This window comes from Marmota monax, unplaced genomic scaffold (assembly GCF_021218885.2).
Source record: "Marmota monax isolate L192 unplaced genomic scaffold, Marmota_monax_Labrador192_F-V1.1 WCK01_AAM20220418_F8-fsc00046, whole genome shotgun sequence".
Lineage (NCBI taxonomy): Eukaryota > Metazoa > Chordata > Mammalia > Rodentia > Sciuridae > Marmota > Marmota monax.
Window position 1 is genome coordinate 4187498 of NW_026692486.1, and position 26191 is coordinate 4213688.

Consider the following 26191-nt stretch of genomic DNA (forward strand, 5'->3'; position numbering starts at 1 on the left):
TTGTAAGCACTTTTCATTACTTCAGTACCCAGAACAGCAGAATATAAAATTTAAAAACAAATTCCTACATACAACCAATGTATAAAAATGTATTCAGTAAAATGATAACATAATGTCCATATAGACAAAAATTCCTTAATAAATTGTGTCATACCCATAATGTAATGCAATATTGAACTGGAGCAATGTGTTTTATAATGGCCAAAATTAAAAATATGCAACTTGAATATAAAAAGCCATTGATGTTAAAAAAGAATGTTACCATCATATAAAAATGTTTAAAAATGAAAAAGAATACTATATTTTGTTCTTGGAAAAATAACTATATTTTAGTATATGAAAATGCTTGAGGATAATAAAAAATGTCAGATGGTTGTTATCTCTGGAGAACAGAAGAGCTGGATGTTAAGTTATACAACAAAGGCTGCATCTGTATTTGGGATGTTTATTTCTTAACTTGTTTGGGTATAAAGTTCTTATTTTTAGGATTACCAATGTTTTTATGTTTTTCTAAAATATTTCACACAAAAATTTAAAGATAGTGTATCAGATCTATTGCCATAAAAGTACTAGATAATAAATAACTCTAGATCATTATTCTAAAGCAAAACCCTCTCCCCAGAGGCCTTGTGCTGAGGATTATTTTCATTGGGCTCATGTGGTCTAAGCTGGATTCTTCAGTGGTCTGGGGATGAGCCTGACTGCAGTTGATACAGGCTACACTCAGCTGAGAAGACTGAACTGACTCAACTGCCCTCCACTCAACTATCATCTTACTGGCCAGGTTGACAGAGTGATGGCAGAAAGACAAGAGAGAAAAAACACAACTCTATCGGCCTCTTGAGTTCTGGGCTCACATTTCCATTAGTTAAAACAGATGACACGGATGAGCCAAGCGTCAGAGCAGGAGAAAGTTCACCACAAATTTATATATCAGAGTGTAAATACAGAGAGGTAAAGAATTTTTTTACAAGAGTGATTTTACAAGACCCTTGTTTTTGTAGACCTTTGTTCTTAAAGGCATAGTTATTTCTGTTTCTCTTCATACAAAATGTTTTCCTCATTTAATAACACACGAATTCCAACTTTAGTATCTTATAATCTACATTAATTTCAACGTAGCGACTCTTTATCTGGAGACCTAGGACACAGGAAAAAAAAAAATCTCTGACCACTGATTCCACTGATCTCTGATGTCCAGAAAACAGAAGTGAAACAAACAGTAGCAGGATGATAGTAATAAAAACTATTATTTGAAAAGGCAAAGTATAGCCACTCATTTAGGAATTCTGAATTTACACCAGGATTACAGCCAGGTTCTCTATTCTGGTGTTGGAGAATGCTCTTAGATACAATTATGATACCCTAGGAAGAGTTTCCCATTCTATTATTCTCTATGGCTCTGAAATATCTTTCCTTTTCTGTGAGCTCCTCTGCCACTTCTTAAGATAGCAAGTAAGAACATACTCTGTGTGGATCGTTCAGCTTGCTTCTAAAATACTTGTTTGGGGTCTTGGAAGCCTATCTACATTTTAAAAGTCTCAGTCCATTTTAGATCACCTTACTGGTTTTCTGCCAATGCACCTCTTAAAATTGCTGTTTTAAACTTCGATTCAGGGTATTTTAAGCTTCAAAACCACACGCATTACTCTTTCTTTTCTCTTTTTGAGATATGCATTTCTCCTTACAAGGTTCTGGCACTTAGGTTGTGAAGACTGCTATGGAGCCATGTCATTCAGTATTTTAGGTGCAGTAATTTATTATTAACTACTTAATCCTTTAAGAGGTCATAATAAATTGACTTTTTGTCACACCCTTGATTTGACCCTATCTCTGAGACCATGGCAAACATCAAAAGTTAGAAATGAGAAACAGTTTGCCTTATTACTTGGTAGTTCTAGTTCCCTTGTCTTCTTTTAAATTCATTTTGTGCACTGCCAACATAATTCTTAACTTATCTCTTTATTATCGTATAATGTTCAACCCTATGTCAATGGAATTCATATCCATGTGGATTCAACCAACTATGGATTGAAAATACATAGGGGGAAAAACATGTACCAAACATATATAGACTATTTTTCTTGTCATTATTCCCTAAATAATACATCTTAACAACTTATATAGAATTTATATTCTATTAAGTATCATAAATAATCTAGAGATAATTTAAAGTTTTCAGGAGAATGTGAATATGTTATATGCAAATAAGGTACCATTTTTTATAGACAATACAAATCCTGAGCATCCTCAGGATTTGGTACCTGTGAGGATCCTGAAACCAATTCCTCATGGACACTTAAAAATGATGGATAAAATGTTTATTGATTCCATTTTTTATTTTTTAAGGTAAAGGAAATAAAATCTAAAATCATAACAAGGTCACCATATTTTAGCTACCCAGGGTGGCTCCAGTGAAAATGTTTCTAATCTCTTTTTTCCCCATTTCATGTCTTTGTCTTTTGTATTATTAAATGTTTTTATTAGTCCATTCTAATTATACATTATAATGGGGTTCATTCATAATCATATATTTATCAGAAAAAAATTTGCTCTATTTCAGTTCCCATTTTCTAATCTCCTTTTAATGTCTCATCCAGCCTCTCCCTGCACTTGGTCCCCAAACAAGTGCCACAGATTAGATTTTTTTAAGGCATCCATCCTACTTCTATTACAAATTTCTATATCAATTACCACTAGCTACAAAGATGGTCAATGACTAATCATTCAAAAAGTAAGTGATATAGCCAATAGTACTTATTTAGCCGATGAGGCTGTGTGCCAGTGATTTTAGGATCAGACTCATGTCTGAGGTGCACTGACTGTCAGATGATCCAGTCTGACTCTAGCTGGAGTGACTTGGGCCACTCAGTTATGTCCTTTATTTCACTTCTTCTTCAGTAAGTTATTATGGACATGTTCTTAAATCAATAACCATAAATATATGAAGCCAAACATATTGTCCAGAACACACATACTATTTTCTAATTTTATTGGCCAAGACCAAAGTCAGAATACAGGGAATTAAAAAGTAACGGTAAAGTAACCTGAAGTTTCTTGGTAAGAACTGAATTTGGGAAGGGTAAAACTTTAGGCTGCAGATGACAAACAAAGTCTTACCACCAAAACATAATTTATAGAACTTAATATAGGGCTTATGTGAAATGTTTCTGCAGTATGGAAAACCTTCCCAAGTTTAATTGTGAGCAAAACTATTTTCTTTTTTCCTATGTAACATTTCATCTTCTCAAAGACTTACCTGAACTTCAGAACAGAATCACAACTGCACACACGTGAAATATTTAGAGAGCTGATTTTAAACATGCATTTTCAGGCTAATTATTTTATGACTCAAAGAATTTGCTCATGAAAATCAATAATATAAACTTTATCCACAGCAAAATTATTTATTGGAAATTAACTTCTAGTTTAAAAACAATTTTATTAGAAAAGATACTGAAAAGCCTATATTAGATTACATATTTTATGAAAATGATTCTGTGCAGTAGAAATGTATTGTATATAAATAATTGTTGCAAATTAGTTGCTGCTCTTCCCGCGTTGAAGTAGATTATACTTTTTCTCACCTTAAAGTCTCAACCAGCCTCTCTCTGTACTTGGTCCCCAAACCAGTGCCACAGGTTTTAGATTTTTTAAGGCATCCACCTTACTTCTAGTACCAATTTCTGTATTAATTATCACTAACTACAAAAATATTCAACAACTAATCCAAAAAGTAAGTGATATAGCCAATGGTACTTATTTAGCTGATAAGACATGTGCCAGTGATTTTAGGTTGAATCTATGTTGTAAATTCACAGTGAATAAACAACCTTGTGATCAAATCGCTTGTGATTGAACTCCTGAGCCACAAAATCATGAGATATGGTCTTTTTATCTTACTCTGTTAATTTTTGGATCATGTCTTTTTCTGTAAAACATAATCAGAACAGAATTTGACAGTAGGAAGTGGGGATCTATCTTTACTCAAACCAAAAGCATATGGTACTGGCTTTGAACATTGATGGAAGATAGAAATTGGAAAAAAAAATTGAGGACATTGTTTGAATGCTTAAAGAATCTTGAGAAAACTCAGCAAAGCATTGAAGGACAGTAATGAAGCAGAGCTTAGAGCAAAGAACATTCACTGAATATAGTGACAAAAAGTTGGTTAGCTCTGTTAATGGCCATAATATGGAGAATAGAAAAGATATGTTTATGAATAGTCTATCTCAATGGGGAGATATCCAGGCAATTCAGGAATGTCAGCTAAGTTTGTATATGTGTCAAAATAGAGTATGGAAAGAGAATAGAAAGGTTAAACATTCCAGAATGTAGAGAAAACAAAGAAGGCAGGCCATGCTAGAACTAAAATTAAAACTATGTCTGAATCACCACCCCTCTTAATAAAATATTTTCAGAGTAAGCCTCAAGGAAGAGCTCAATGCCACAGTAAAATGTGGTCTTTGGATAAAGAAGAAGTACAAAATATCATTGAAAAGCCTCCTTTTTATTTTTTAATTTCTTCTAATTCGTTATACATGACAGTGGAATAAATTTTGACACATTGTATACAAATGATGGACAATTTCTCATTCCTCTGGCTGTACATAGTTCAGATTCATACCATTGTTGCAATCATACATGTATATAGCTAATAATATCTGTCTCATTCTACCATCCTTCCTGTCCCCACCCCTCTCCCCTTCCCTAATTCCCCTCTGCACAATCCAAAGTTCCTTCATTCTTCCATGCCCCTCCTTCCCCATTATGGATCAGCATCCACCTCCCACAGAAAACATTAAGCCTTTGGTTTTGGAGTTTGGCTTATTTCACTTAGCATGATATTCTCCAGCTCTACCCATTTACCTGCAGATGCCATAATTTCATTCTTCTTTAAGAATGAGTAATATTCCATTGTGTACATGCACCACATTTTCTTCATCCGTTTATCTGTTGAAGAACGTCTAGGTTGGTTCCATAGTATAGCCATTGTGAATTGAGCTGCTATAAACATTGATGTGGCTATGTCACTGTAGTATGCTGATTTTAAGTCCTTTGGGTATAGCTGGGTCAAATGGTGGTTCCATTCCCAGTTTTCTGAGGAATCTCCAGACCACTTTTGATAATGGTTGCACCAATTTGCAGTCCTACCAGCAGTGAATGAGTTTATCTTTTTCCCCACACCCTTTCCATCATTATTATTTCATGTATTCATGATAATTGCTATTCTGACTGGAGTGAGATGGAATCTTAGAGTATTTTTGATTTTCATTTCTCTAATTGCTATACATGATGAACATTTTGAAAATCCTCTTTTTAAGTCCTCAAAAAATTAATTTTATGACTTGTAGACCTTCCTTTCCAGACAATATTTACAATTATTTTCTATGATGTTCTTTCACAGTAGTGCCCAGGTAGCCATTGATGAAGAGGGCTTGTCCCACCCAAATTTATAGGTTCATTTTTGATTGAGTGAATTATGATATTGATTTTAGGAAAACTACACATTTTTAAAGAGAATTATACCATTGCTTTTGTGTGTGTGTGTGTGTGTGTGTAGTGGCCAAGGATCAAACCCAGGCCCTTGAGTATGCTATGGAAGTATTCTAACACTGAACTATATCTCCATCCCAAATATCTGTGTGTGTGTGTGTGTGTGTGTGTGTGTGTGTGTGAAGAAAAGGTGAATTCAAGGGCATAAAAAAGAACCCAGAAAGTAGAGCCAAGGAGTCATACCTGTAGAGGATGGAAGTTCTCTGCTCAATAAATTGCCAACAAGTGTCTAGATGTATTTCAGAATTTTCACAGACCATAATTACTGCTGTGTGGTTCCTCACCAAGCAAAAGAGTATCTACTGCTATTATCATTAATCTTTTGCCATCAATGTTTGTTGTATGTGTGTACATAGGAGAAGCAGATAACTTGTCTCAATAGTTCCAAAGGCTTCAGATTAAGTGGATCTTTACTTGAAGAAATGTACTGGAGGAACCATGCGTATGACTCCTATCCATATCTGAAGACAATTTAGGTCACAAGATTCTACTTCTTGAGCCTGAGTGATAAGGTAATTCCATGAGACTAAAGGGAGTCTTTACAGGTGTGAGTGTATCATGGCTTTTGGTGGAGTTTAAGTCACATTTGGCTAGAGGTAGAATTGTGTCAGATTAGAGATGGCCACAGATTATCTGACATTTCTTTCATGAATGTATGGTGCATGTCTCTTTCTTCTAATTTGGGTAGTTTCTGACCCCTAAAATATGGTGAAAATAATATTTCACCAATTTTCAGTTGAGTCTTTAAAAATTGACATCTTTAGCTCTTCCCTTTCTCAGGAATACTCACTATGGAGATATCAGCCATTATGTAAGATGTCAAGCTCTTCTGCTTTGAGGAACCCCAGGATAGCCATTTGGAGACCACATAAAGAGATATAAGTGACCATATATTAGATTTTCAAAGTCTTCCATTCTAGATAATAAGTCAAGGAGCCTTTAGATAACTCCATTCCCAGGTCCTGCCTGAAAGTGACAGCATGAGAGGTACTGAACAATAAAAAGGAACCAAGTAAACTAGTAAATCCATAGAATCTTGAAAAATAATAATAAATATAGTTTAAAACTTTATGGTTTTGAATAGATTTTATGCAGAAATATATACCTAGAATACAGTTGGGGTATATTTTCCAACTTATGCTTGAGTTAAATGCCAAAATCCTGGTATTTGAACTTGAGCCCAATGTTGTAATGAGATGACACTTTCAAGGATTTTGAGAAGGCGTCAAGTGCCTTTTGTATCAAATTTCCTCTGCAAATGGAAGAAACAAAAATAACTGATGACCAGATCTCAGACTGTGGTAGACAAAAGATGGCTGTAAAGTCTCTCTGACTGAGAAGTGGAATCTAATTCCCCCACCAACTAGGCTGAAAGTAAGCAATCTGGAATTTGCAAGACTAGATTCTAAGAAGACTTCGTCTTCCACTCATGCCATAGGAATGAGAAATTATGATTTTTCCCCTTGTTCAAATTCATATAAAAATTTCAAGTACTGTTATGGTTTAGATTTGGAACGTCACCCAAATTCTCACATGTTGAAGAATTGGTCCTCAATGCAACAATGTTCAGAGGTGAGGATTTTGAGGAATTACTGAGTCATGATGGCTCTAACTTCCTCAGTATATTACTCTGTTGATAGCTAAATGGACTACTGGGAGGTGGGAGAAATAGTAAGTGGTATGGCTTCTTGACCATGAGTTGTTCCTTACCTCAGGCCCAGAGCAATGGAGCCAGCTGACCATGGACTATAACTGTGAGCCAAAATAAATTTTTCCTCTTTAAGTTAAGTCACAGAAAGTATATGCAAATGAAGCAATGTGAAGTTGCTCTGGTAGATAGTCTCAGCTAAACTCAGCCTTTCAGCCATCCCTGCAAATGCTCCAGATGTGTGAATGAAGTCACCTTGGACCCAAAGGCAAGTTCATCTGCTAGCTGAATAACATCAGGAAACATCATTCAATATTAGCATAGGCCAGATGAATCACACTATTAAGCCTTTCTTTGAATTGCTGACACATCCAAAATATAATTAATTTGGTTAGAGTTACTTAGAGTAATTCTCTAAGTTTTGGAGTAATTTTTAGGTAAGTAATAGGTTACTGGTGCAAAATACAAATTATGGCAAAGAATACATCAATTGAAACTAGAATACATGTTTACAGATGAAATTTAACAAAGAAACTGAGTCTTCAGGAAACAATTTAATTCATCAGCAGATCCTTGTGAACATTTTCATGCTATGGAAATAATACTGAGTCATATCCAAGAGATAATAGTTTCTCTTATTTTGGAAACAACCATAGCACCAACAACACTACATTGTATTTCAGAACAATTTAGACATGCATGAAACTATCAACTCTACAAGCTTTTTTTTAAAAAAAAAAAAAAAAAAAAACAAACATAAATCAGCAGAATTTAATCCCTAAGAGTTTACTCTCTTGAGGACTTCAGCCATAAAATTAGCAACTTCAGAATTCACATTCTATTGCATTTTATCTTCATGTCCAAAATAACAAGAGCAAGAATGTTCTTCTCAAAATCTTCCCACTTCCCTAAAATTAAAATAACCCTTTAAGTGATTTGGGACTTTCAGAGTGCCGTGCTCCTAACTCCTGTATTTTATAGATTATGAAATCTTACCAGATAAGGATACAACTGTATCATCTGCTGTCAGGATGATATTACTTGTCAATTTCTCCAGGAGGAGTTACTTGCTCCTCTTCTGTGCTCCTCTAGAGATACCAAAATTTCAAATCTCCACCATTATAGCAATTATCACACAGAAGCAGTTATTGGTCACTCTGACTTTCCTAAAATACACATTTAAGGAGTACATGTCCAATCCTTGTATGAAAAGAAATCATTATATAAACTCATCTGTTAACATATTTTTCTTTTCCCAGAAGTAAAAAAAAAATCAGAAAGTAATCTAGTGTCTTTTTAATTATTGCATAGACCTTAACTCTAGGACTTTAGTACGGAGTAAACAAGAGAAATGAACTGAAAGCAGAAATTACCTAGTAGGCATTAAGAAAAAGCTGGGGAAAATTAACTAAAGCATTCTGAGATACCTGAACTTCCTGAGATGGAGGGGGTTAGAGGACACAGTGGAGACAAGGGAACCATTTTACAGTCCCTATGTAGAACTGTGAAGAACTTGGCTGCCTCTGAGAGATCTCCTGTAATTGTGAGGAGTGTTTGCAAAAAAAAATCTTGTAGACACTTTTTATTTGAAATCATTAAACAAAGGTAAAGTAGCTAAATATATCTTTTCTGGGTTATTTTCATGTAGACTCACCTGTTTTTAACACTAGATTTTCCCAAAAAGTTTCTCTTATTTTTTTTTGTCCAGGAAAAAAATTTCTTTTATTGTTAAACTAACAAGGAAACCAACTTTTATATTCTGATTGAAAAGAAACAATAAAAGGTTGTTTTCTGACAACTTGTAGCTATATAAATTAGATAACTCCATGATATTATCAGTGAAACTTAATAATGATATGAGATGTTTTATTCTAATAATATTTATAAAAATAAATATATTAAAATTTGAGACATTACTCACTCAAAAAAATCAAAACAATGCTTAATAGGACTGTATTATAAGGAACAATTTCTGAAATACAAATGAAGTTAAACTCAGGACACTGCCATCTAATTGCTATACTAGGAAGCCTGATTACTGTTGAGTTTAGTTAAATAGTTTACATTAATTATTATTTCTTTTCACTGCCTTTGTACTGTAGCTTTAAAGCCTAGGTAAGAGCAATGTGGTATTTCACAATTCTCATTTTTATTTTGTTTGAAAACTGCATGTGGACTCAGCTTCTATGCCTTTAATGTCCACAGTACATGATATTTCATGCTATAAAAGCTAACAGTGACTGAAAATTCAAAGGGAGTTTCACTCTGTATTCTGCATTAACTCTGCCTTTGAATGGAAAGTCAATGTAACCCCTTAACGACAGTGTCCTGGGGAAGCTAACTGAATAATCAGTAGACTTCTAACACAGAACCCATCAAGATCATGCTTGCAGATACTTAAGTGAACTCCAGGGAAATAGCTGTCCCTTTGAAGCAACTTGCTTGCAAAATCAAAAAGAGCTGTTCAAGAAACTCTATAAAGCTGAATTTCAAAAATCACTGTCTGGATATTGTTGGTTAATACTTCATGTTCTTAATTCTGAACAGTGGCAAATTTTTCCTATCTTCATCATGATATGAAACTTGTATTCATGAAATTAGCATATAAATATTTTTATTGAACGAATACATATAATTTGATAGTAGAATGTTTAATTTCTGTTATGAAATAGTAATGAATTCCAAAGCAAAGAAATTATTTAGTAGAATTTGGTGGTTTAACATGAAAATATATCCTGGTGATGAAAATATTTGAGATTATTTTAGATAATAAGAGATTTTGGCATTTGGAAATTTTAGCTGTTACTTATCAAATCAAGTTTCTTCCACAACAGCTAGCTAACTCTATAATCTTCCCTTCACCTTATTTGCTCTTCTAGAGGTCAACTTTTAATAAACTCTAATTTATCAATTTTTCAAGTTAAAAACATCGTATTAGTAATATTTAAGGTAACAATATTTTTATTTTTGTATGTATGCTTGTGTGTTTGCAATAAAAATATTTTTGGGAAAGAAGGGATTATTAATGTACATTATAAAAAATTTTTTTACTTCATTTGGTTTCCTATTTGCTTGAAAGTAAATATAAATTACAAAGGATTGAGATATATTAAATAGTAAAATATTCATCAATAAATAGGACATTTTACAAATTTAGAGAAATTAATTTGAACTAAAATATTTCCCCTACTACTGTAGTAATACAGCTGCCAAATTAACTTTTGAATTTAATTATTATAGATTTGCTCTCCAATTATTCATCATGTTTTATTTTTGAAACATGTCATTATGAAAATTCACCTTGATTTAAGCAAAGTCAGAATAAAACTCTGGACGATTCTTTGGTAAAAGAATAAAAATTTTCCTTAACAAAAAGCATTAGCACATGGGTTGATTCAAAGAACTCAATTTGCATGCAACTATCTAGGTCATATCTATTACATAAAAGGAAGATAATTTTATTAATGAATCTATTCTAAGGGATTGATAATAATCTGATATTTTTATTCTGCATGTTTATTCAGATTTCGATTATTAAACTCATACATTCCAGAAATGTAATCTTCCATTTGACTATTTTGCTCTTTAATTGGACAGTTAGGTGATTGATTCTCTTTATTTATTTTTATATGACTCCTTGTTATCTGGTAATATGATTATTCAATGAAGAAATTTAAAATGAAAGTTATTTCATTTCACAAGAAATAAGCTAACATTTTGATCAATTATAGTCACAGCTCAGATAATGGAAGAACTGGAGGTATTTCTTCTGAAATCTAAACAAGGCTACGATATGAACAGATAAGAGAAATGCTTGAGTTTAATCTTAAAATTATAACATCATGGCTGATGTTAAGACAACCATAATGATGCACAGTTGATCCTCAAATATTAGTTGAACAAATGGATAATTAGAAAATGAATTTCAAATCTATCCCAATTAGACTTTTGGTGCTTTATGGTTTAATAACCCTCTTCAAATAAAGGCCCCATTTGTTGTCAGCTTGGGTTGTGTAGGTAGAACATTTTCCTTAGGTCTGATCCTCAAGGCAGGGATTGATGAGCAGTGATTTTTTAGGTGGTATATACCCAGGGACCTGGGGATCAGGACAAGGCAAGCAGAAAAGCTAGGGGCGGCAGGCAGGAGGATGTGATTTCAGGTGGGTCTCTGTAATCTTCAATTGAGACAAAGAAGCATGTCATTTATACACTTTCATTGACTCCCAGCTGCCTCAGATGAGAGTAGTGAGGAAGAGAGCCATCTGGTAAGTCAGGACTATCCTACACCAGTTTCCCCAGAACAATCTTCCAGGGCCTAGTGCAAGTGTAAACCTTTAGCAGCAGCACCACTGACAGCAAGCAAAAGGAATTCCTGAGAATCTGGGTGAGACACTGATAGCATCTGCTACCACCTGAGAGAAATTTTCCATATGAACAAGATTGTTCACTGATGTACTGTTCATAGTGACTAAAACCTGGAAACAATATTAGAATTCATTGACACAAAAGTGGATGTATTCCACTCTTGTGTGCTAATGCTCAGGTGTAAAGAGTGGTAACTCAGTTCATGGTCTTTGACAGCCTCTGGACTGTGGCTGCACTTGCTCTGGGAACTTTCTGTGCAAAAGTGCAGAACAAGATCGCCCGGTTGCTATGGTGATGTCCTGCCTGAGGAGATTCTGTGCAAAGCATGGAACTATCAGTCTTAAACCTGAATTCAGATACCAGCTGCTGGAAGTAGAGAATGATGAGCATAGTAAAATAATTACAATTGCTTGCAAGCTCTTTGAATTTCAAGGCTGCCTACTTTGAAGAAACTTTCTCACAGAAACCCTTTTGATGATAAGACCTATATAATAAATATGCTGAGCTAGCTGTGGTTCATTGTTTTTTCATCAGAGGACAGTATCCTACCTGGTCCCAGCCTTCTCTCTCTCTACATGTTTTGTTTACCTTTTCTTAATCCCTTATTGCCCCTCACTGGTTTCTAAGGTTTAACCATTAGGTCATGGTGGCACTCAGGCCCACTTTTTTTCCCCAGAGAATCAGAATCTGTGTTAGAATTACAGAACTACTGAATTTAAAATCTGGAGAGCACCCTGTGGGATATTCACACATGGGAATATTATGCAGCTGTTGAAATGAATTATCCTTAGTCTGTATAACAATCTGGATGAATTTCACCTACATAATATGAAGTAACAAAATAAAGGTGCATACACTATGAAAGTGTTCTTAGGAAGTTAGTAAATAATTAATATATATGAATGTGGGCTGGAGTTGTGGCTCAGCAGTAGAGTGCTCGCTTAGCACATGTGAGGCCCTGGTTTCGATCCTCAGCACCACATAAAAATAAATAAATAAAATAAAGGTATTGTTTTCAACTACAACTCAAAAATTATATATATATATATATATATATATATATATATATATATATATATATACACACACACACACACACACACATACATAAATGCATATACATGATATACAATATATAACACAATCACAAAGAAATAGTGAATGAAGTATCTTAGTGTTATTACTTAGTTTAGAAGAGGCAGGGGGATCAATGGGGGGGTGTGTGCAGGGACAGCACATATAAATTATCCATTGAGAGATAGCCATTATTATATTATGAAAAAATCAATAGAATCAAAGATAAATAAGTAAAAGTAAGTTTGTATGTGGATAAACATGTTGTACATATAATAGAAAAGTTGAATTAATGTATAAGTAGAATTAATAAAGTTTGATATATATGTGATATAATATTAAAATAAGATTTTCTAATTATAAAGTTTCTGTTCAAGAAATGAGTTTTGGATGATCTTGAATTTCTTGACTAGACTGGTAGAATGCAGTCATCCTTTACCTAGATGGGAAGGATTTTGAAGTAGGTAGATGGTGTCAATCAAAATACTACTTTTGGATAGTTAAGTCTGAAATACTTACTCAATAGTGAAATAAAGATAGTTGGTAAGCAGTTGGGTTTTTACACTGAAGGTAAATGGGTACTCATTGACTGGAGATGTTATTGTGAGTTACTTCAGACTGGAGATGTTATTGTGAGTTACTTCAATATGTTGAAAGCTATAGAATTGGTAAAATCACTTGAGTCATGAGTGTAGATGAAACAGTGGTGAGATCTGAAAATTGGTGTTTCAGACACTTCAACCTTCAAAGTTCATAAAAGAGGATGAAGCAAAAGTGTTGAAGGAGATGCATATTGAGCTAGGAAGACTGATTTAAGAAAGTGATGTTCTAGGGTAAAATAACAGTATTTTAAGAAAAATACACTAATTCAAGAATAAAAATTATTTCCTCAAATACTACTGAAAGGCTCAGTAAGCACGGGTGTAGAGGTGGGGAGATGCAAGAAAGAATGGGAGGAGAAGTAGTAAGGGCAAGAATTCTGGAAGTATCTAGTAGTTCAATGTATGTCAGGTGGAAACAAGTCTCAGAACTAGTGCTCAGACCCACTTGTTTTCCCTGAGAGTATCAGCCTTGGTATTAGAATTATAGAGCTACTGAATTTAAAATCTGGAAAGTACCTTAGGCACACCTTAAGGTAATCCCATCACTTAACATATTAAACACTGAGTCCAGAAAGTTAATACCAGTTGCATAAAACAAAGCTTATGACTTAATGGGAAAGCCAGGACCAAAATTCAATTTTTTTAATCCTAATTCAGTTTCATTTATATTCCATTGAAAAAATCAGCTAGCTTATAATTCCAATTTTTATTAGAAACAGGAATAAAATGTGTTTTATCCAGCTACTAATAGAGCAGAAAGCTTTACTATTGTATTTTTTGCAGGATTTGCTGAACTTTATTTCTAGGTTGTACCATGTGCCACCATTTTAACCATTCAAAATCCTTTTTCATTCCAGTTGTAGCTTATATGTCAGGAAGGTCAAGTCTCCATCCCCAAAATTATGTAGGGAAGAGCCAATTATATCATAATTTTCTTTTATTAACGCTTTTGAATTCTGTGTGAATTTGTTTCTTCTATTTTCAGTTATAAATGAGACATTATGAGAACAAATGGCTTGAAACTTCTCTGAGAACAAAGAAAGAGTTTTTTTTTGCTGACCAGTATTTTGTTCTATTGTTATAAAAATGAAAATAAATAGTTGGAAAAGTTAGAAATGTATTCTTGATTATTTATACATTTAACATGATAACTCATTCATGGTCATCAAGGGGTTTTTGCAATGAAAAATAGAATACGTCACACAATACGAATTTATATGTACATCCAAGTCAGGATATGTACCCACTTAAGAGGAATTACTTAATTTATAAAAACTATATAATTTTTAAATCATATCACTTAAGGGAAAAGGGAAAGCTTACTTGAATAAATAACATGTCATTTATTCATGAATGTTTTCTTTCAGAATTATAACACTCTTAGTGATACTGAAATCATCTATATCCTCTAATGAGGCTAGTGCCTTCTTTTCCTGTCTGTGTCTCTCTTTTGCTCAATGGGAACCAACCAATGAGAAAACACGTTTGTTTCCTTCCATGCATAAAAATACATTTAAAAGGTACTTTCAGATATTAGAATTGAAAGTTATTAGATTTGAAAGGTTAATTCAGTGCTTCTTAAGAATACCCAGGGCTGGAAATCAGTAGAGGTCTTAAATTGGTCTTGCCTTTGAAGAATGAATATTTTTATTCCATTGGAATATTGTTCAAAAGGGTGGCTATTTGCTAACTTTCCTCATCTTTTAATTTTTTTTTTAAATCAAGTTGGAGGTTGAGCATGTATTCTGGATATCTTCTTTACTATTTAATGTTAGCTGTGAACACTTAGTGTATTTAAAAAAATTTATATATTTATCCCCATTTCATTTATGCTGAATTCCTGAAACTGTTACATTTTGATATTCAAGAAGTTTGAAGGAAACTTTTAAAATCTTCACTTAGTAAGAAAAGGTATAGTATTTTATGGAAGAAAATACATGTTAAGAACTTTAAAATTAAAAACACATAAAGTTGTACATTTGTTTCAAGAAATTTCAATCCTATTTCAAGATGACACTAGTATCAAGAGGAAAAGATGGAAGAAGATTAACATTTTGGAGGGAGTTTTTTTTGTGTGTGTCTATATATACACATGTGTGTCTCTCTCTATATATATATACATGTATATATATATATAAATATTCAAACATGTATGTATATATGTATATATATATATATATATAGACACACACATATATATAGAGAGATATCTATCTATATACATTTGTATCTGTATCTATATACATTTAGGCAGGTTTTCTTGACAATTTTTTTCTTATTTAGTTTTCACTTCAAATCTGATGATATTATTGGAAGTATTTATTGAACAAGGAGACAAAAAGTTTAGAAAGTTTAGGTAACTTGACCAGCATTATAGATTTTTCTGACTCTGAAATTCAGCTTGCTATCATAATGCCATATCAAAGAATACAGTAATAAATGAGTGAATAAAATGTTCCAAAATCACATTGAGCATTTATGTTGTATGGTTTATATATCTTATCAGGTTAGTTCTTTTTTCCCCACTAGAATTTAAACCTCATTAAAGATTATACTTGTTTTTGTATGAGCATAAAACTTGGCCTAGGGAAAGGGTCAAATATGTATATATTTGAAAACTTGAATCAGGTAGAAATAAATTTAAATTTTCTACTGGGCATTCTATCAATTTACTTCCAAAGTAGCATTATACACTACATTTTCTAATAATCTACCTACAGATCACTGTAAAGCAAAGCTTCAAGTGAATATCTAGGTATTCATGATTAGTCCCTATAGTGTTTGTATTTCTCATTTTTTGTTGAATCATTTTTCATGCTGTCACATAGCTTATTATAATTTATATTTATTACAAAATATTCCACTGAGTGAGTGTGCCATGCTTTAGTTAAATATTTCTCTATTACTGAGCAACAGAATGTTAATATAACTATTTTATATAGGTCATTTCTTCAGGATAAAGTTCCAGAAATGATATGCCTGCATTCCATACCTGTGAACACTTTGTAGAACTTATGCAAATAAGTTTTCTTTTTCAAATTAGCTTTGAAAGTTGATTTTATAAATTGTATCACTTTTAGAAATATTCAAAAAAAAGTTTTTTATTAAATTTGCTAAAACAGGAATTTGCTGACATTTAATAAAATAAAATAATAACTTTAAAGTCATGGCAAATATTTAAGTGTTCTTTACTTTTAAGTAGTAAAGTGGAAGATCTCCACATTTGTTTTTATTAATTTTATCTCTATATGGTTTAGATATGAGGTGTTTCCCCCCCAAAATTCATGTGTTAATGCAGGAATTTTCAGAGCTGAAATTATCGGGTTAGGAGAGTTTTAACCACTATTTCACAGATTGATAATTTGAAAGGAATATTGTAGTGGGTGGTAATGGTGGGCAGGTAGGGTTTGGCTGAAGGAAGAAGGTGACTAGGGGCATGCCCTTGAGCCCCTCGTGGTCTGCCTGTTTCTTGGCTGCCTGAGCTGAGCAGCTTTCCTCTTCCAGGGCCTTCCATCATGAGAGATTGGCTCATCTTGGGCCCAGAGCAATGAAGTCTGCTGACTATGGACTAAAATCTCTGAACCATGAGCCAAAATAAATATTTCCTCCGCTAACATTTCCTCCTGTTCTTGTCAGGTATTCTGGTCATAGTGACTAAATGCTAACACAATCTCCTTTAGAACATAAGCTTTTGAACAGATTTGGGTATTACCTCATTGAACCAGACCAAGCTATTTTTACTGCAGAAAAAAAAAAAAAAATTGAGTATACTTTTTCAACAATAGTACCATTCCAAAAACTTAGTTTGAATTAAAATATTTGATATTTAGCATATCATTAGAGTTCACAAACTAGTGCTCAGGAAATTCTATACCATGGAATTTTCTTGGTTTTACAGTATTACATATTTCTTTTAAATTATTTTTATGTGGATTAACATACTTTATAATTGATTTCAACTTGTAAATTGTCATTGCTTGCAACAAAATTCTTTATGTTTTAGAGATGACTACGTTATTTTTAGGAAAAGAGGAAAGATATATGTTGTATTTTTCAAATGTAAACATTGCCATTGTTAACTGGCAGTTGTTAATTAATCCTAAGCTAGAATCTAAATAATTGAGAATTCATTTATGATTGTCTGTGTATCACCAGGGGTCTAGGCTACTGAATTTAATTTGTAGTGAACCAATACTGAAGTAAGGGAAGAGAGACATGACAGAAGTAAACTATTTTATGATCCTTGTGATGCACATTTACCAGCCCCAAGGCATTAGATTTTCTTAAACAGAATTCTGAAAAACTTTTTCTTCCTTTTTAAAATTCACAAAGCTGTAGAGGGTCAACAGTATGATTCTATTTACGAAAAATTTGTTTTAGTTTTTTTATGGCACAATCATTACTACTGGAAGGTGTAATAATTGTGAGTTTCAAAGCTTTCTACTAGGAAAACGCCAGAAAGCATGCTTTCTACACTTGGATGCAAATTGGTTCTGTTGTTATATCATCATATGAACAAAATGAACTCCTTTGAAGTCAGTACCAATATATAATCAGAAATCTTGGAATCTGAATTGTACTCCAGTAACACTGATGGTGGGGGGATTCACTTCTAATCAAACATTGAAGTAGATTATTCATTCATATAATTAGTTTAGAATATTTACTATGTATTAGTCACCATTATAATTACTAGATTTATGTCACTGAGAAGAACATAACAAAACTCTTCCTTTCACAGAAATCACATTCTAATGACATAGAAAAGGAAGAAAGTAAGAACGCAGAAATAATGAGTATAATAGTTTATAAATTAATATAACAAAATTGTAATATTATAAAAAATTTTAAAGTTCAGCCAAATTGAAATATTTTGCAATCAGCTTTAGTTGGATAGCTGTGTATTTACCTCAGTTCAGGGTCTAGTCATGCAACATTGCCCCACTTCTTTTAGGTAGAGTACTGATGTAATCTTTTGGGGTCTGGGGAACTTCCATTTCTGTCAATGCATCTGCTATAAACATAGGGAAAATATTCCCTTAGAAGTATTTAATGAATTCTAAGAGATTAAAGAATATCTATCTGGATGGTGATTAAGGAAAAGTTGGAACCCAACACACTATTGCTGAACACTGATGCTGACTTGAGGGTAATTTTAAACTTGAGGTACTCAAACTTCTCAGGAGTTCAAGAGACACAGGGCCCAGAAACAAAGCTCTAGTCCTCATTGTAAGGTGACTATGCAACCTCACTGTAAAATGTATTATTCCAAAGAGGCATCCTATTATCCTCAGCCTTCGCGTGACAAGAAATATTCACCCTTGATTTCCTATCTCATCAAAAGATGAACTATTGAATTTTGTTTTTGAGCAGGAAAAGTGCCTGAAAAGTTATGACAATAAGCAGGATGTTATAAATTTGAAGTATAAATTTAGAATATACGAAATACCAAGAGTATATCTGAAGAGATTGAGAAATTATGCTAATGCTGTCTCAAATGGGTAGTGTCTCCAGTTACCTAATAGGAAAAAGATATAAACCCTCTTTAGGGCAGTATACCTTTGCCCTGTAACTCATAGAAAATGTGTACCTTGCAATTAATCAAAACTCAAGGACAGCTGGGAACCAGGCCTGATTCTTTCATAAATTATCCAATAGCTATTGAGGATCCTCTATGTACTGGGCATTCAGCAGTGAAAAGAATAATTGAAAATCTTAACCCTTATAAAACTTACAGTCTAGCAAGAAAAGAAAGAACATAAACAACAAAATAATGAAAATAGAAAACATGTTAGGAAGTGATGAGAAACATAAATAAATAAAATTGCATAAATATATAAATGAAGAATAATATCACAAGGAGATATTTTATACACAGAAAACTAGCCAAGATTGAAAAACCCAAGATTTGTTGAAGGTGTGATGTGACAAAAATCTGTTCATTGTATTATTTTTCTATTGTTGATGTAAGAAATTGTCACAAACTAAAAATGACGTGAATTTATTACCCTTAAGTTCTGTGATTTAGAGGCCCAGTATTGGTCTCACTGTCCTAACTGCTAGGTGATGTCACAGCTGCTTTTTCTTCTGCTGTCTCTAGAGGAGATTTATTTTCTTCCCTTTTCCAGCTTTCAGAGGCTGCCTAAATTCCTTGGCTTGCAGCTCCTTCTGACTTCTTCAAAGTCAGCAAATGTAGGTTGAAACCTTCTCACATAGTCACTCTAACACATTTGTACCTCCTTCTTCTGCTTTGAAGGGCCTTGGTTTATTGGAGCCACTGGATAACCAAGGATAACCTATTCATCTTAGAGTTCTCAATGTACTTACCTTTCCTAGTTCTTTTTGCCATGTAAAATAATATACTCACAGGTTCCAGTGATTTAAGGTGGGTGACTCTTTGGTGCGCCATTTTTCTATCTTCCACCTCTTCTATCACTGGAGGTAGTGCTTATTAAAACAACAAATAACAAAGCCACAATTTGGCATGACTAGAAGAGCTGAGAATGCATATATTCTAACATGAAAACATTTACTTCCAGGCAAAAACTTTGAGAAACTCTTTCACATTTTCATAAAGAGACACGTATCGAATGTTTACAGTAAGATTGCTTTTAAAAGCTCCAAGGTGGAAAGAGGTTCTAGTCACCAGTAGAAGGTGTATAGTTATTGTGAAATATTATGAAATGGAATATTATACAACATGAATAAGCCAGACGAGGTCCCAGTCCTGATGGAATTTAGAGTCCCACTTGTTGAAGGAAACAGAACATTAAAAATATCCTGTATTAGTTCATCCATCTATTCATCAATCTTTTACCTATATGATGTTTTTGAGAGTTGCATGTGCCTGTGAAAGAAGAGGATGACAGTAGATAGGAAGACAAAAAGTAAGAATAGTGGAATGTTGTGAATCAGCAACTTAAGGAAGATTTCCCTGAGGAGATGACCCACGGATGATGGATGCCTTGTAGTGAAGATTGAATGAGGAAACCTGTATATCAGGTGTGCCATGCTTCCTCATCCCGTGCCCACCTATCAGTGCTTTGGAAGAGTGCTGGCACAGACGATATTCACAGGCTCCCTTACCTCCTTCTTCCTATAGGGTCTAGAGAATGAGCATATTAGTAGGAGATCATAGGGATGCAATATTTTTTCTTGTTTCACAGAACTCATGGAACTCAGAACCATAGACCTCTATTTACAGTGTCTAAGTACCAAATTATTTCCATTCTCATTCACTCTTTGCTGCTCCCCTACAATCATTATAAAGAGCCTTTCTTCCTGTACTTTTGCTTACCTGAGCTCTCCAGTTTTATGAGTTGCCATATTCCTTCACGTTCTTTTACCTTCTTTCCTTTGTTATTTAAAGATTTTCTTCTCTCAGTAGTGAATACGACTTTAAAGTTCTGTATGTCATACAGTGTTTCCCTACCTGCGTATTCTCACTGAATACAAGCCTTGCACTCTTTTTTTTCTACTATTTGTATGTTTTATCCTGATAAATTCTAGGTTCTTACATAACAAACCATATAAAGGGTATACTGGCTGTAGAATTCCTCTATTGATTCTCTGGGTAGAGACATGAAATACTTCTTTTCCTTAAAAAAGTTTTTATTGTGAATAGACTACTACCAGGAAGATTACCCACTAAGAAACAACTAAGCAAGCAAACACTACCTGCACATACACAAGTACTTTCTCTAAGCTAGTTCCCATTTTTCAGCAGTTAATAGTCTTCATTCTATTTCATGCAGATGATTAAATAGAGAAGGACATCAGTACCTGGGTTTTTAGGTAACGAAAGAGTTTATTTAGTTCTATTTTACCACTGGTATATATGGGCTATATTTAGGATTCTTTAGGATTCAATAGACTCATTAGGGATTTTGACCATTTCACAGTTTTAACACAGCAAGTTCTGTATCCCCTGAAACAACCTTAGCTCATGGAAAGTCAGAAAAGTTACTCATCCTATAGTTTGTCAGACTTTTCTGAATCCTTTCAAAGTACATAGATCTGTTGCAAAAAGTTAGAAATTGCTTTGGAATGACTTCTAAGTAACAACTGAACAAGTTAATAAACAGATGTGTTTTTTTTCATTTTCATATTGATATGTAAAGACAGGTGCAGTGTATTTCTGTTTCTAGCCCAGGATGTGTGATTTAGCTATTCCAGAATAAACCTTGTCTCTCTTGCATAATATATCAATGGCAGATTTGCTCATTTCCCTTTCAGATTCTTGACCATAGCATCTGGGTGCATATCCTTAGTACCCTACATACTTTTTGTTTTGTTTTGTTTTACTCGCCATTTTCTGTTTTTTTTTTTTTCACTCTGAAAAATTTATTTTGTTTCCACGTTTTACACTGTATCATTCTCCTATAAAAAAAGGTCTGTCTTTAAAAAAAAAATCTCTGTTTTGTAATTTTTCCTTTCTTCATACTTCCCCAATACTTAATTTAATTACATAATTACACATATTTATGATGGTGAGTGGAAATCTTTTCGATGATGCTAGAGAGAATTAATTCTTTCCTCTACCCAAAGCAACCCAGAAAGATATAAATTCTCTTAAAAACATACCTGTTTTTTTCATTACCTAAGCTTGGCAGAGGAAGGGGTAGTCCTTTCACATTACAATCTTACTTCCTGTTTACAATCTCACTCCTCTTAATTCAAAGTGGAAAGAATATTTCACTAGCTTAAAAAAAAAAGATAACAAGAGGTTTCTGCAAAAAAATATAAAATACATGACTCAGTAAAATTTTTAGTCAAACCCTTTTTGCTTTGCCTTTATTTTTCAAGGGGAATTCTGAGTCTGAAGAACTGAGGCTAGTCATCATTCTCAGTTTAATAAACGTTGATGTAACATGGTGGGAATAATCTACATTCCTATTCCTTTTGAGCCAAAATTTTAAGTGATCCATTGGAACATTGTCCTGATTAATAACTTGACTCAGAAAATGCCAACTATTCAAAGACAAAAATATAGTCACAGGGCCCAGCTCTCTTAGAGATGGTTTAAAATAAATAAATAAAAGCAAAAGTAATCTGTTTCTTTTTTTGCAGAGCACAGTAACCTAAGCCTGTTAGAGTCCGTTTTATTTTCTCCTTTTAAAAAGATCTCTCCTCCTCACAGATCAATTTACTGCTTGACAAATAAACACATAATGTATAAAGTCAACTTTAAGATTGATATAATTGAAGACAAAACTTGAGTTTATTGGCATCAGACCACATTTCGCCTACAAGGCAGCTCTGGTGTGGGGAGGATGTTTACAATGTCTGATATATGACCCACTACATCTGCTACTTTGTAAGGGAATGAAGATGCCCTCAATTGAGATGGAAAGGAAAGTGCAGGAATTATCCTCATGCATTCTTTTCCCATTTGTGTTTAACATTTTTCACGCAGTCTTGACACAATTGGAAAATCATTTGTTCTGGTAAAAGTAATTTCAGTGTATAAAGACATAGAAATTATTTTATCAAAAATTCTCTCAAGATTTACATTTGTCAATGTTTCATTATGATGGTCTTATGAACAACTGAAACAACTGATCACCATGAAATATCAAATATTATTTCAGATAATTATGCAAATATGTTTTTGTTGTTTATTTGTGTATGAAAATTTCAAGGGCCCCTAATGCAAGGCAGTTTGTTGGGATGTGTAGCTTTGGAGGGCTTCTGTGTGAAAGTGAAGGCAAGGTAGAGGGTTGTCCTAAGATGAAAATTTTTTTTCTATAACAGGAGACTTTCTAGTCCAGACTATTGCATAATGCAATTATCAGTGTCCTACCAAGTGTTTGAGCAAATGCTGGAGATTCTTTTGATAGAAATACCATTGGGGGAATTTCCACATTGCTTCCAGGATCAAAGTAGATGTTCCTAAATGTCCTTTGCAAATCTAACATGCTAACATTCTCAATAAGGATTCCACAACAGGTATTTTACTATTGTCCTAAATGACATAATAAACCTGCCCCCAATATGACTTTAAAATGTAAAAAATGACTTTGGGTGTTTCTGTAGAGATAGATGTGAGGATGTTAACCTCTTTTAAATGTACTCTTTTTTTTTAACATTGTCTTTTCCATTGTACTGTATGGCTCTAATATATATATTTTTAAAGAAACCTGTCTGGAACTTTTAAATAATTCATGCTCTTTTTCATTACAAAATCAAAAAGTCAATTTAAAAAGTTAGTAAAAATTTTATGAAAGCTGGAGACTATAATAACTTTGACTTTTTAAGGAGTGAAGGCAACAACATTGCCGCCTTATATACCTCTTTTCAATAAAAACCAATTTAAAAATTTACATTTTTCAAGGAGGGATGATTCCCATAAACAAAACTAAAGTATGCATCACTGTGCACGAGGGTGGATGCCTGTCACTCAAATCACTGTCATGCCACTAGCTATCCTGATACAATCAGAAGGGAAAATAGAGTTAGGTGATGGGTTTACTGGATGATGTTTGCATGAGTGGCAGATGTTTGTGCTATAAGCACATTATGTGCACTCAATTTTTATTATAGAACAATTGCCTTTAATGACTTTTATGTTCATGATCAATGTGTCATAAATTCACCTGAATTTCAAAAATGACCTAAGAAATCTAAGGAATTGTTCTCCAGTTGTTTTCTCCAAATATTCAATAATAACAAAAAAAGCAACTGACTTGACCATATATTGAATTGTGGATTCTGACAATCTCTGAGATCTCAGATACATGCCCCAAGTTCTCCTGGTTCATGAAAGACCTGACATTATGCCCAAGATGATTATCAATCATCAGTTGTACAATATTGTCTGCTGTAAGTGAGTAGTGTGATTAATAACAGCAATTCAAGCATGATCTGGAAAGCTGTGATCTTTATTGACTAAGTGAACTGGTGACTTTCTCTTTTCATGTTGTTTGTACTCAATTTGTGCTGCTTTCAGTTATTGATAGAGTCTATTACTATTTCGGTTGTGATATCATTCCACATTACATAGACTCAAAAACAAATGTCAAGTGAGGCAAGAAACATGTTCATTTATTCTGTAGATATGCTTTTAGCTTACTATTATGGTCTTCTGTTTCATTGATTGGCAAGCTGATATAAATTGTTGTTTTGTTCTTGGTAGTCATTTCATTTATATATATATATGACAGAATTTTTACCTTCGTATTTATAAACTTATAGTCTACAACTACCACTAGTTGTAGGTTTTTCTTTCTTCTCTCCCAGTTCTCTAACATTAATATTCACATTGTAATAATATTTTCAACTGAGTGAACACAAAAAAATAAACAAATATTATTTTAGGAGTGTGTATGTTTGTTGACTGTCTTGGAAATCAACTGCTATTTCATTTGTGTTTTGAGCACATATCTATATAATCTTCTAAAATGGGATGGCATTGGTTCCTACTAGAAACAAATCTCATGTAAATTAAACTTCTTGAATTAATCTAGAATGACAGCTGTTTATAAACCAGAAGAAATAGTGCAGTCAGTAAGAATATGGGCAGATGGGGCCAAACAGAAATAAGTTATTAGCTATATTATATTAAAAATTGAATTAAGCACTCAATACTTTAATTTTTTCATCTCTAAAAAGAGTTCTTGGGAAATCAAATGTATTAATTCACATTCTAATTGTTCCTAGAACAGTTTCTGGCTCATTAAAAAATTCAATTACTGTTAGCTATTATTGTTAACAATCCTAATGAATTGTTATGGTTTGGATTTGGAATGTCCTCCAAAGGCTCACGTGGTGTGGAAGGCTTAGGTCCTAGACACAGGGCTTAAGAGATGTGATTGAATCATGAGGGCTACTGATCTCATTGATTCAATGATGGGTTCGTAGCTGAATGGGACTACTGGGAGGTGATGGAAACCAGGAGGTGGGGCCCAGTTGAAGGGAATGGGTCTTGTGGGCATGCCTTTGGGGACTATATCTTGTCCTTTGACACTCCCTCACCCTCTCTCTCTTTCCCTATCTCCAAGGGGCAAGCATTGTTTTTTCTCCATCACATTCTCCCTGCTGTGATGTTCTGTCACACCATAGGTCTAGAACCAAGGGAACCAGCTAATCTGAAACTATGAACTAAAATAAATCTTTGCTTCTTTAAGAATTATTTATTATATATTTTGTCTCAGTGACAAAAAGCTAATACATGAAAGTATCAAAAATGGACAGATGGTTAAATTGGATGCATTTGCCTAGGAAAAATAAGAGGGCTGAGAACTCAGTCCCTGCATTCCAGTGTTTAGAGGTACTTAGCAAATAAGTCAAACAAGAACCTGCAGTATTTCAAAAAGAAGATATTTCAAAAGAGAATGCTTGATCAAATATCTCTAAAGCTACAGTGAGGTGACCATAAGATTAAGAATTGTCTGTTGGATTTTTGGCAAATCAGAATGACCTTGACAATAGCATTTCATGATGTGATGAAATAAAAAGAAGTGAGGAAGTGGGAAGTGATGACAATGAATAGCTATAATAAATTCTAGCAGTTTTGTAGTGATACATAAAAGGAGAACATAGGCGTGTGAGAACATTCTGAAGTACAGAGCATTTATTTGCTAATAGAAACTATTCAATAAACATTGAGGTTGATGATGAAAGAAAAGAAAGGATTAGTTGCTGGAGCAAAGTTCCTTAAAAAGTAAAAAGGTCTGGGGTTCTAATGTTCTGATTTAGTATATAACATAATTTTTGTTGTTATTTGTTGTCTCCTGATCTCTCAATTAAGGATTTGTGTAGATAGAATTTTTTTTTAATTTGCTTGCATATCTAGAGTAGAGATAGGTGATAGGCAAGTAATAGACACAATAAATATTTGTTAAACAAATGCATCAATGGAAAATGAATATATGAATTTGGTAGCATGTAGACTTCTCATTGTAGCACAAGAAGGCTGTATCTGAACAGATGGGCACATGTCAGTAGC